We start from the raw sequence: 12,198 nt of genomic DNA on the forward strand, positions 1-12,198 counted from the left end.
GGATTCACCGTTGCTGACGAGGTGATCGTTCATGTGTGTGCACTCACCTATTTGTGGTCACAGGGGTCCAGTCATAGCTCTTGGCCCCGCCTCTTCACTGATTGCTACTGGGTCCTCTCTCTCCCTGCTCCATGAGCTTTATCAAACCTCGTCTTAAAACTGTGTGTGTGTGTGTGTACTCACCTAATTGTACTCGCCTAATTGTGGTTGCAGGGGCCGAGACTCAGCTCCTGGCCCCGCCTCTTCACTGACTGCTACTGGGTCCTCTCTCTCCCTGCTCCATGAGCTTTATCATACCTTATCTTTAAGCTATGTATGGTTCCTGCCTCCACTACCTCACTTGCTAGGCTATTCCACGCAGTATTTTGTATGTTATCATGTCTCCCCTAACCCTCCTGTCCTCCAGTGTCGTCAGAACGATTTCCCTTAACCTTCCTTGCATATTGTTGTTACATATTCCATCATCTTGTTTACTGACTTCCCTGCCAGTTCTCTGTCCCACTGAACCCCGTTCAGGAAGTTCCTCATTCCCGTGAAGTCCCCTCTCATGTAGTTTGGCTTCACTCGCCCAGCGCTTCCTGCTTCCCCCTCCACTTGTAGCTCTACTGTGTATTCGAAGCTTAAAACCATATGATCGCTGGCCCTAAGGGGTCTTTCATATGTGATGTCCTCAATATCTGCACTACTCAAGGTGAATACTAGGTCCAGTCTCGCTGCTTCATCCTCTCCTCTCTCTCTGGTAGTGTCCTTTACGTGTTAGTACATGAAATTTTCCAGTACCACCTCCATCATCTTAGCCCTCCACGTTTCTTGGCCCCCGTGTGGCTCAAAGTTCTCCCAATCGATTTCCTTGTGGTTGAAGTCACCCATTATCAGTAGCTTTGCCCTGCTCGCATGAGCCCTTCTGGCCACTGCAGCCAGTGTGTCAACCATCGCTTTATTACTCTCATCATACTCTTGCCTTGGCTTCCTGTTGTTCTGTGGTGGGTTATATATTACTACAATTACTACCTTGGGACCTCCAGACTGAAGTGTTCCTACTGTGTAATCTCTTGCTTCTCTATTGTCTTCTCTCTTCAGCTCATCAAAATTCCATCGGTTTTTGATCAGCAGTGCCACTCCTCCACCCCCCTTGTTCCCTCTGTCTTTCCTCAGCATCTGATATCCCATTGGAAAGATGGCGTCTGTTATCATACCTGTGAGCTTGGTTTCTGTGAGAGCTATGATGTCCGGTGATGCCTTTTTGACTGTTTCGTGCCACTCCTCCCACTTATTTGTTATTCCATCAGCGTTGGTGTACCATACCTTCAGTTTCCTCTCCAACGCTGTGTTTTGGAGGGTCTGTGAGGGTGGGGGACCTGGTAGTGTACTGTGGGATTCTATAGCTGAGTGTTGGGTGGGAGCTGTGAGTATGGATTGTATTTTGTGTTGGGACGGTGTGATTGGTTGTGGGGTTCTGTGGATGGTTCTGTGTGTGCTTGCCATTGTTACTCTGTCCTGCTCTGATTGTCCTCTGCTGATTCTGTCCTTGTGTGTGTGTGTGTGTGTGTGTGTACTCACCTATTTGTACTCACCTATTTGTGGTTGCAGGGGTCGAGTGTGTGTGTGTGTGTGTGTGTGTGTATCAACTGATTCAGGAGCTCAGTCGTGGATGGTCGGTGTTGAGCGGTGAACCAGTAAACAATAATTCACCGGCCGTCACGTTCATCCACTCAGGTACTCTTCTGTCCGTAGTTCCTGGGTCGAGGCTTGATGCTGGTGAGAGGCTCCAGTCTAAGAAACTGTACTTGTCTTCCTCGTCCTTGGTTTGATCCAGATTGCCTTCCGTTCCTCAAACACTATGTGATTCCTTCGGGTTTAGCTCTCCCCTCACATAAATGTAGTAATAACTAGATGGAGAGATCTGAACGTAAGGTTGTGTTCTCTTCCCAGTACATTGTTTCAAGTACCACTGTATCACTGCCACCACTACAGTATCATCATTACACTGTCACCACTAGACAATCTACCACATTATCACTACTACGCTGTCACCACTACACTATCACCACTTCGGGACCAGGAGCCAGGGGCCAGGAACTGAGTCTCGTCCCCTGCAACCATAATTAGGTGAGTACCACTACACTATAACACTTTGTGTATGGGGTGTTGCCATTTTCGTATGTTGAAATTTATGTTCTGGGATATTGAGGTCAGAGAAGGTTAATCTATCTGAGCAAGTCCGGGACTGCGTGCGTGCGTGCGTGCGTGCATGTGTGTGTGTGTGTGTGTGTGTGTGTGTGTGTGTGTGTGTGTGTGTGTGTGTGTGTGTGTGTGTGTGTGTGTGTGTGTGTGTACTTACCTTTTTATGCTCACCTGTTTGTGGTTGTAGGGGTCGATTCACAGTTCCTGGCCCCGTCTCTTCGCTTCTCGCTACTAGGTCCACTCAGTGCTCCATGAGCAGGGAGTGAACCTGCCTCCACTACATCACCCTCCAGATTGTTCCACTTCCTGACAACTCTGTGACTGTAGAAATACTTCCAAACATCCCTGTGACTCATATGAGTTTTTAACTTCCAGTTGTGACCCCTGTTGCTGTGTCCCATCTCTAAAACCTTCTGTCCCTATCCACCTTGTCAATACCTCTCAATATTTTATATCGTTATCATGTCTCCCCTACCCTTCTGTCTTCCAGTGTCGTCAGGTTGATTTCCCTTAACTCTCCTCGTAGGGCATACCCCCATAGCTCCGGGACTAGTCTTGTTGCAAACCTTCGCACTTTCTCTAATTGCTTGAGGTGTTTGTCCAGCTGTGGGTTCCATACTGATGATGCATATACCTGTATGGGCCTGACATACATGGTGTACAGGGTCTTAAACGATTTCTTCTTACTAAGGTGTTGCAGTGCTATTCTTAGGTTTGCCAGGCGCCCATATGTTGCAGCGGTTATTTGGTTGATTTGCACCTCAAGGAATGTGTTCGGTATGATACTCACCCCAAGATCTTCTACTCTGTATGAGATTAGCAGTCATTGACCCCTAGCATGTACTCTGTCTGCTGTCTTCTTTGACCCCACTTGGTTGGGTTAAACTCCAGTAGCCAATTGTTGAACCAGGTTTGCAGCCTGTCCATATCCCTTTGTAGTCCTACCTGATCTTCATTCGCTTGAATTCTCCATAGCTTCACATTGTCTGACCCTATCCCTTCTGTCATGTCATTCACATATACCATAAACAGCACAGGCCCTAGAACTGACCCTTCTGGAACCCCACTTCTCACATGCGCTCACTCTGAGACCTCTTCTCGTACCATCAATCGTTGCTTCCTTCCTGTCAGATATTCCCTGATCCATTGCAGTACCTTTCCTGTTATTCTTGCTTGTTCCTCTAGTTTTTGCACCATTCTCTTTTTCGGAACTGTGTCGAAAGCCTTCTTACAGTTCAAGAAAATGCAGTCTACTCACCCCTATCTCTCATGCCTTACTTCTGTTTCCTTATCGTAAAGCTCCAGTAGGTCTGTAACACAGGATTTCCCATCCCTGCAACCGTGATCATTCCTTTCTAGATGCTGCACCACTCTTCTGACATTCTCCATGACTTTATATATTATACATGCCAGTGACACTGGTCTGTATTTTAATGCTGTTTGTCTGTCTCCTTTCTTAAAAAAAAATAGGACTACATTTTTTTGTTTTGCACACCTCTGGTAGTTGCCCTGTTACGACAGATATGTTGAAAACTGTTGTTAGTGGCACACACACAGTGCCTCTGCTTCCGCTCTCAAGACCCATGAGAGATGCTGTCTGGGCCCACCGCCTTCGAGGTGTCTAGTTTTCTTAGCAGTCTCTTCACCTCTTGGTTGTGTGTAGTGTGTTCAGCACTTTTTGGTGTACCCTCCCACCCAGGTGTGCTGGAAAACTGTCTGTTTCCACTGAAAATACCTCCCTAAATCTTGCATTAAACTCGTCTCATACTTCCTGATCATTTATTATGGTCTCCCCCTCCTTCCTTCTTCAGCCTGATTACCTGGTCCTTGACCGTTGTTTTCCTCCTGATATGGCTGCAGAACAGCTTCGGGTCAGATTTGGCTTTCGATGCTACGTCATTCTCATATTGCCGTTGGACCTCCCTCCCTTATCCATTCATATTAGTTTCTGGCTCTTTGGCTCATTTTTTATTAGACTTAGCTCTGGCTTCTGTACACCTTCGTGTTTGTGTGTGTGTGTGTGTCTGTACTCACCTATATGTACTCCTACGTTCATACAGGGGTTGAGCCAGAACTCGTAGCTTCGCCTCTTCGTTGTTCGCTAGTATGTTCACTCTCTACCGGTTTCAAGAGCCTTATCGTACTTCTTAATGCTATGTCTGGATCCCGTCCCTTCCTCTGTTTTCTCCACACTTTTCCACTTCCTGACAACTCTAAGGCTGAAGAAATGCTTCCTAACATCCCTATGACATACCCTGGGGCTAGTCATGTTACAAACCTCCGCACCTCCAGTTTCATGACATGGTTGACCAAGTGTGGGTTCCATACTGGTGCTGCATACTCCAATTTAGGCCTGACGCATACAGTGTGCAGTGTCATGAATAGCTGCTTGCTTGGATGTGGAAAAGTAATTCTTAGATTTGTCAGGCGCGCAGTTATGTGGTTGATGTGTATTACAACCCAGGAATTCAAAGGCCTGTTATCCTGGGTGTAAAGGGAGCAAAAACAAACACAGCAGAAAAACATTTGACATATTATCCTTTCACCAAGTAGGCACAGAAGTATGTACACTATATACACTATGTACAACAATAGGTATTAGTGCATGCCACAGTAAGCAAGGCAGAATAGATGCCACTAGAGAGCAGACCGTGCTTCAACCAGCTCTAGAGTGGAAATGACGAGGGCAGACAGGCGGGTTGTGCCCACAACACCTCTGCGATTGCCAAAACCATCGTCTCATTGGCTGAACCTGGGTAATGATCGAACGACGGGGCCGCATCGTCCGACCCTTAGTGCTGGTTCGCTGGTTGGGGGAGATAGCCTTTCAATGAGTGTGTGTACATTCGCCGAATAAAGGTTACGTACTCTTTGCATGCCACAGTGTGCGTCTCAGGGGATATGCTCGGTATGATACTCACCCCAAGAACCTTCTCCTTGAGCGAGGATTTGCAGCCTTTGCCTAAGGCTAGATAGTGGTTCTGATAAATACGCATATCAGTGCTAGAATGAAATATGCCGTAACTATCTGTTATTTGTATCTTATTATTATTTCTTGTATTATTATAATTATTAGGTAGGTTGTTAGTGTAAGGTAGAGTATTAGTGTAAGGTAGGTTGTTAGTGTAAGGTAGGTTGTTAGTGTAAGGTAGGTTGTTAGTGTAAGGTAGGTTGTTAGTGTAAGGTAGGTTGTTTGTGTAAGGTAGGCTGTTAGGAAGACAATCTGGTGGATATAGATTTGACCAGCACTGCTTTTACAGGGACTCACCATCACTGGTACAGGGACTCACCAGCAATGGTACAGGGACTCACCAGGACTGGTACAGGGACTCACCAGCACTGGTACAGGGACTCACCAGCACTGGTACAGGGACTCACCATCACTGGTACAGGGACTCACCAGGACTGGTACAGGGACTCACCAGCACTGGTACAGGGACTCACCAGCACTGGTGCTACAGGGATTCACCAGCACTGGTGGTACAGGGACTCGCCAGCACTGCTGGTACAGGGACTTACTAGCACTGGTGGTGCAGGGACTCACCAGCACTGGTGGTACAGGGACTCACCAGCACTGCTGGTACAGGGACTCACCAGCACTGGTGGTACAGGGACTCACCAGCACTGCTGGTACAGGGACTCACCAGCACTGGTGGTACGGGGACTCACCAGCACTGGTGGTACAAGGACTCACCAACACTGGTGGTACGGGGACTTTCTTCACACACATTAAATCGTGTGATTACCCTCAGTGTCAATACTTTTTATACCAGGTTGTGTGGGACATTTTGCACATATAAATGTGTTAGTAATTGAAAAAGATTTCTAGTTCATTCACCTTTGTCAACTTCCGTATGCCAGCTGCTCTACTAACAGGGTTCTGGCACTGACACTTTTGCCAGCAGGCGGAATTTGGAGGTTCTGATCGGTTGTTGAGCTGCACGGTGTCAGCTCCCCTGTGTAAGTGTCGTGCTATCACATACATCTCTGTTTTACGACAGAAGTTGTAATCTTTACTTATGTTTAACTAGTGTTTATGAACTACTAGAGGGGTAGCCCTTGCAGAATATCTTGCTGCAGTATCAAGCTTGGCGCTAAGATTTATTAACTAGAAATGGACTTCGAACTGTGCTGCGCCAGTGTTCTTTATTATCGTCGGTCACAGGTGTGTAAAAAATAAATAAATAAATAAACATATATATATATATATATATATATATATATATATATATATATATATATATATATATATATATATATATATATATATATATATATATATGGACAAAGTTCTTTTGCATTTTTCCACGATTAAACGTTAAGTAATAAAAATTAGACTTTGAAGAGTGGAGTTATGAAAAAAAAAGATTATATTTCTATTCCTTTATTTTATTCAAAGTATTGACGACACAAATTCTGATCGTCTCAAGTACATGCTAATGCAACAATGTCAGCAGTTATTGGGGTACATATTGGTCGTTGTTGTCTTCTGGTTTCCATCAGGGTTTCCAAAAGCTGCCTGTCGTCTCCTTTTCAATAATACCATATCAAATAAAAATTCCTCAATTAATCAAATACGATTGTATTTAGAAATAAATACAGTAGAGCGTCACACCTTACATTACCACCCAAAGTTTGCCTTCTCAGTCAAGAAGTTGTAATTTCTAAGCTTACGAAATATATTTTTATATTTTTCTGAAGTATTTTTAGCGGGTTAATGAGAAATGATGTAATAAAGAGAGACAAGTTGGGTATCTCCTGCCCAGCCTCGACAACAGAAAAGCCAACTTGTGCTCACTAAGACAGGAACAATGCCATATACAGGTACATGAAAATACTTCACAGTTCAAGACACTTGTTGAAGAATCGTTTCGCCACGAGTGGCTTCTGGGGTCCTCATGGCGAAACGTTTCCTCAGTGTCTTGAACTGTGCATAAATGTTTTTCTCTATAAAACTGAGGGAATTACGTACCTGTTCTCCAGCCACGTCCACGTACAATATTTTTTTTAGTAAGCAAAGAAAAACAGTGTATCAATAAATAAATGTCGGAGTTTTGCTATATAATTAAAGTCATCTGCTGAAACTTGTCTCATTGTTATGTTGTTGTCATTTATAAATCTCATGTAAATGTTAATATTATAATTGTCTCCGTAACTTGGAGTAATAAAAATATTAATTAAGATATGAGATACTTCAGTACTAGGATCACCTTAAAAGCATTGTAATTATTATTATTATTATTATTATTATTATTATTATTATTATTATTATTATTATTATTATTATTATTCACGGGGAAATGCTAATTTGAAAGAGTAATGGATCATAGAATTTAAAGATGTAACAATATATAGACAGGATTTATTGCCAACAGTTCAGGAAAAAATCACTTTACGTATTGTAAATAACTCATCAAGTGATCAATAAATTTGTAAATAGTACAGCACGACTGTAATTTGCCTAACAATCAAAATTTTGGAATCCAATCTCTGGACCCTTCATGTGTCTCTGTAATTTTAGTGATTGTAAAATGTAAAAAAAAAAAAGGAATCACCGTATATAATTTTGATAAAAGTTTCTAAATACGTTCATTAACTTGCGGTGCCTCTTGTTTGGAGTTTGTCAGATGAGAGCAGTGTTGAGATTAACCTCCGGGACGCCCTAGGAAAGACACGGCACTATGGTCTTGACTACCCTGCAACACAAGTACTGAACTCCTCTGCCCCTTCGCTCGTCTCCCCAGGGACACATCATCATCATTACCACAAATGGAAGCTCACCAATTTCTTTCCTTTTCTCGGGTCCCTACAAAGCATTGACGGGGCCAGCCACGTTCCACTTTGCTGCCCTCCACGATGTCATCCAGCAAACTACACTTTATACCAGCTCGCATAATGTTAATTAACGTAGTTCTTCCATCACACATTCCAGTGTTAATAAATTAGCTGGACCTACTGTTTTCCTCATACATATTCTATCCTGTGTCTGAGCGCACGTGACCGTAAACGTAAGTATTTCTTCTATTACTCTTATTGTAATTAAGATATTTCTGGTTATAACTCGCGATAATGTTTAACTCAGGTGTTACTGGAAAGGGTTAGGTCAGGTGTTACTGGAGAGGGTTAGATCAGGTGTTACTGGAGAGTGTTAGGTCAGGTGTTACTGGAGAGTGTTAGGTCAGGTGTTACTGGAGAGTGTTAGGTCAGGTGTTACTGGAGAGTGTTAGGTCAGGTGTTACTGGAGAGTGTTAGGTCAGGTGTTACTGGAGAGTGTTAGGTCAGGTGTTACTGGAGAGTGTTAGGTCAGGTGTTACTGGAGAGTGTTAGGTCAGGTGTTACTGGAGAGTGTTAGGTCAGGTGTTACTGGAGAGTGTTAGGTCAGGTGTTACTGGAGAGTGTTAGGTCAGGTGTTACTGGAGAGTGTTAGGTCAGGTGTTACTGGAGAGTGTTAGGTCAGGTGTTACTGGAGAGTGTTAGGTCAGGTGTTACTGGAGAGTGTTAGGTCAGGTGTTACTGGAGAGTGTTAGGTCAGGTGTTACTGGAGAGTGTTAGGTCAGGTGTTACTGGAGAGTGTTAGGTCAGGTGTTACTGGAGAGGGTTAGGTCAGGTGTTACTGGAGAGTGTTAGGTCAGGTGTTACTGGAGAGGGTTAGGTCAGGTGTTACTGGAGAGTGTTAGGTCAGGTGTTACTGGAGAGTGTTAGGTCAGGTGTTACTGGAGAGTGTTAGGTCAGGTGTTACTGGAGAGTGTTAAGTTAGGTGTTACTGGAGAGTGTTAGGTCAGGTAGGTGTGACTGGAGAGTGTTAGGTCAGGTGTTACTGGAGAGTGTTAGGTTAGGTGTTACTGGAGAGTGTTAGGTCAGGTGTTACTGGAGAGTGTTAGGTCAGGTGTTACTGGAGAGTGTTAGGTCAGGTGTTACTGGAGAGTGTTAGGTTAAGTGTTGATGGCTAGGACAAGTGTCATAGTGGTCATAAAAACTCACACTCAGTTCAAGATAAGAATATGATTTGTATATACATTCGAGCACACTTGTTTAAAGTATGTTTAAACATGTGTATGTGTGTGGGATAAGTCGTCTTGAAAGATGGCAATTGCCAAGGGATAGCAAGTCCAGATCTGCTGGAACGAAACTACGAAGTGCCCGTATCTACTGAACCCATAGTGGACTGTTGGACGATGTCCTTGTCGCCCTATTGCTTCCAACTCAGGCTGACAGGTTTCAAAACCTTATACAAGACAGCCTGTGTGATGTAGGGGAATTATGGCTAGCGATTGTTCCAAATATGTATCTAAAAGCTTACTGCTGTTGTAGTTCCTAGTATGTATCTATCAGCATACTGCTGTTGTAGTTCCTAGTATGTATCTATCAGCATACTGCTGTTGTAGTTCCTAGTATGTATCTATCAGCATACTGCTGTTGTAGTTCCTAGTATGTATCTATCAGCATACTGCTGTTGTAGTTCCTAGTATGTATCTATCAGCATACTGCTGCTGTAGTTCCTAGTGTCTATCATCATTCTGTTGTTATACCAGCTTATATATTTTATAATAACTAAATCACGATAGTGTGAGACTTAAGTTACATTAAAAGTTATATTATAAAAATATTATATATTTAACTAATGCATTCATTTTCTTTGTTAGGCCATAAAGTCGATGTGAAGAATAAGGAGAGGAAGAACTGGAGCAGTATAGAACAGTGAATTAGGTAGAGGCTAGACAGGAAGAGGGAAAAGGAGATGTTAGAAAAGTTGTGACCTGACCACTATATATACATATATATATATATATATATATATATATATATATATATATATATATATATATATATATATATATATATATATATATATATATATATATATATATATATAATGTTACGTAGCCTATTGCACTGCTTCTCTTGAAAAACTTGCACTGACATCTGACAGATAAGGTTTGCACTGCTGTAAATATTTGTCCTCTGAAGGTTAATTATTGCTTATGTTTCCGGCTAGTACAGACTTAGCTTCGGTCCACTCCACTTTTCTCTACTTCAAACTCTCCACAAATGTTACACCAGTAATGAGGTTTCCAACCTGTGTCCCCTAAACCTGCACCAGTACAGAGGTTTCCAACCCATGTCGCCTTACTAAGGAGAGAAGAATCATGTGTGTCTAGTGCATGGGTCCGCCAAGGGAAGTGTAATAGAAAGTGTAATAGTGCCGGCGAAGAGCTCTTGATCAAAGGAATTAGGCTTACCTGTGTTTTCTTGGCTCGAACCTGATTGCCTCCCATTCCCTTGGCTCTACATGACACCTAAGGATTTAGTGCTTCCCCCTTGTGTAGTACCTGTACACGGGATGTATGTGTGCGCATTCTCCATGGATTCCATAAAGAGACAATAAGAACATTCATGGTCTCACTATCCACAAGATCAAATACACTGTTCTTGCACACACAGTGTACGACATCAGCACAGCTCACATTAATATTAAGTATTCACATCCATAGTCAGGTCCAGTTATTAAGGCATTTGAAAACAATATTTTTTTTCTATTAGCAAGCGGAAGGGGGAGGAGGAGGCACTTCCAACCTGCCGAGAAAAATGACCCACCCACCGATTATAACAGCGGGAACCAATTAAGATGTAAATAGCGGGTGACAAGCAGCGTAATGCGACCCGTCTTCAGTAGTGTAGACTGGCTCAACAACTGGGGAGAAAATGTGAGGAATTTCGTGGTGCGTGTGGCCAGATGACTCTGTTGTTCCTAGGATTTCTTCCCTCAGGGAGTTCTTGAGGACACTCACCCGTGAAAGCTTACCCCGCTGTGGCATTAACCTGTGTTTTGTATACTGTCGTTCAGACGTGCGATATGAGTGAGTTACTGGGGAGAGCTGTAAGAATAATCTCTCCTATACCCACAGCTGAGTTTTTCTTCCAATATTTCTAATGCCATTTGAACACGTAAAGGAATTTTATGTTTTCCTCTACGGTTTTCAATGATCGACGCTCTGATCACGACTTTGAAGGAAAAAAAACTGATAATCGGTGCAAATATCGCTTTCAAGATTCTTGGAAAATAGTCTCTTTTAATCAGAAAGACGCAACTTACTATCGTATTAAGTAAAATATTGTGGGAAATATTTTGCCTCAGTCAGCACAGCGTCTAGAAAAAGAAAGAGCATGTTTATTGATGACTCTTTAGTAAAATGATGAAGTGTTTAGATGTTACTGAAGGTCAGTCAAAATGTCTGGCTGCGTTTCTTGTTTTTGAGGCTTTTTTTTTTAATTTAACACTTGTTAATAATAATAATAATAATAATAATAATAATAATAATAATAATAATAATAATAATAATAATAATAATAATAATACTTGTTAATAATAACAATTATAGACTTACCACATGAAATTTTGAGGTCCTATATGGAAACTATAACTTGGTTGTCCACGACTCAGTGTTAATGGTAGTGTCAACACTGCCGAAATGATTTCACCACAACCATGAACTGGACTCATATTATTAATAATTATTTCTATTAGTTGAGAAAAGTCTTTATAAGACTTTTAAAAGTGTGCTTGCTGCTTAAGAAATCCATTAAGGGTCTAAGGTGCATAATCTGTTGTTTATAAATGACAGGGCCATTGTGGGTCATGGCAGACATAGTTCCCCGGAAGACGGGAAGAATGTGTCTTGGAGAAAAGCAATTTGACTGGAATAATTTAATAGCAATTACCGTCTTATCTCCCCGGTCATTATTCAGGTTAGATAATTACGTGGTTGTACTGCAGCGTCAACGGTGTGATTATTGGTGGGGCCAGCGAAGGTAGTACATGAGAAACACAGTAGAGCTTGCTTTCTGTATCTAAGTTATCTTCTGGGAAAGAATTAAACCACTCTCTGATTTTCTTTACTACTGTCTAAAAAGACAGAAATAAGGCTAGAGTAGAATAGTGGAGTTCTCTCTCTGTCTCCCTGCTCCTCCACACCTCCCGGTCACTGCCAGCAATAAAAATGGAATTAAGAAAAT

The sequence above is a fragment of the Cherax quadricarinatus genome, chromosome 7 (genome assembly GCF_038502225.1).
Source record: "Cherax quadricarinatus isolate ZL_2023a chromosome 7, ASM3850222v1, whole genome shotgun sequence".
Lineage (NCBI taxonomy): Eukaryota > Metazoa > Arthropoda > Malacostraca > Decapoda > Parastacidae > Cherax > Cherax quadricarinatus.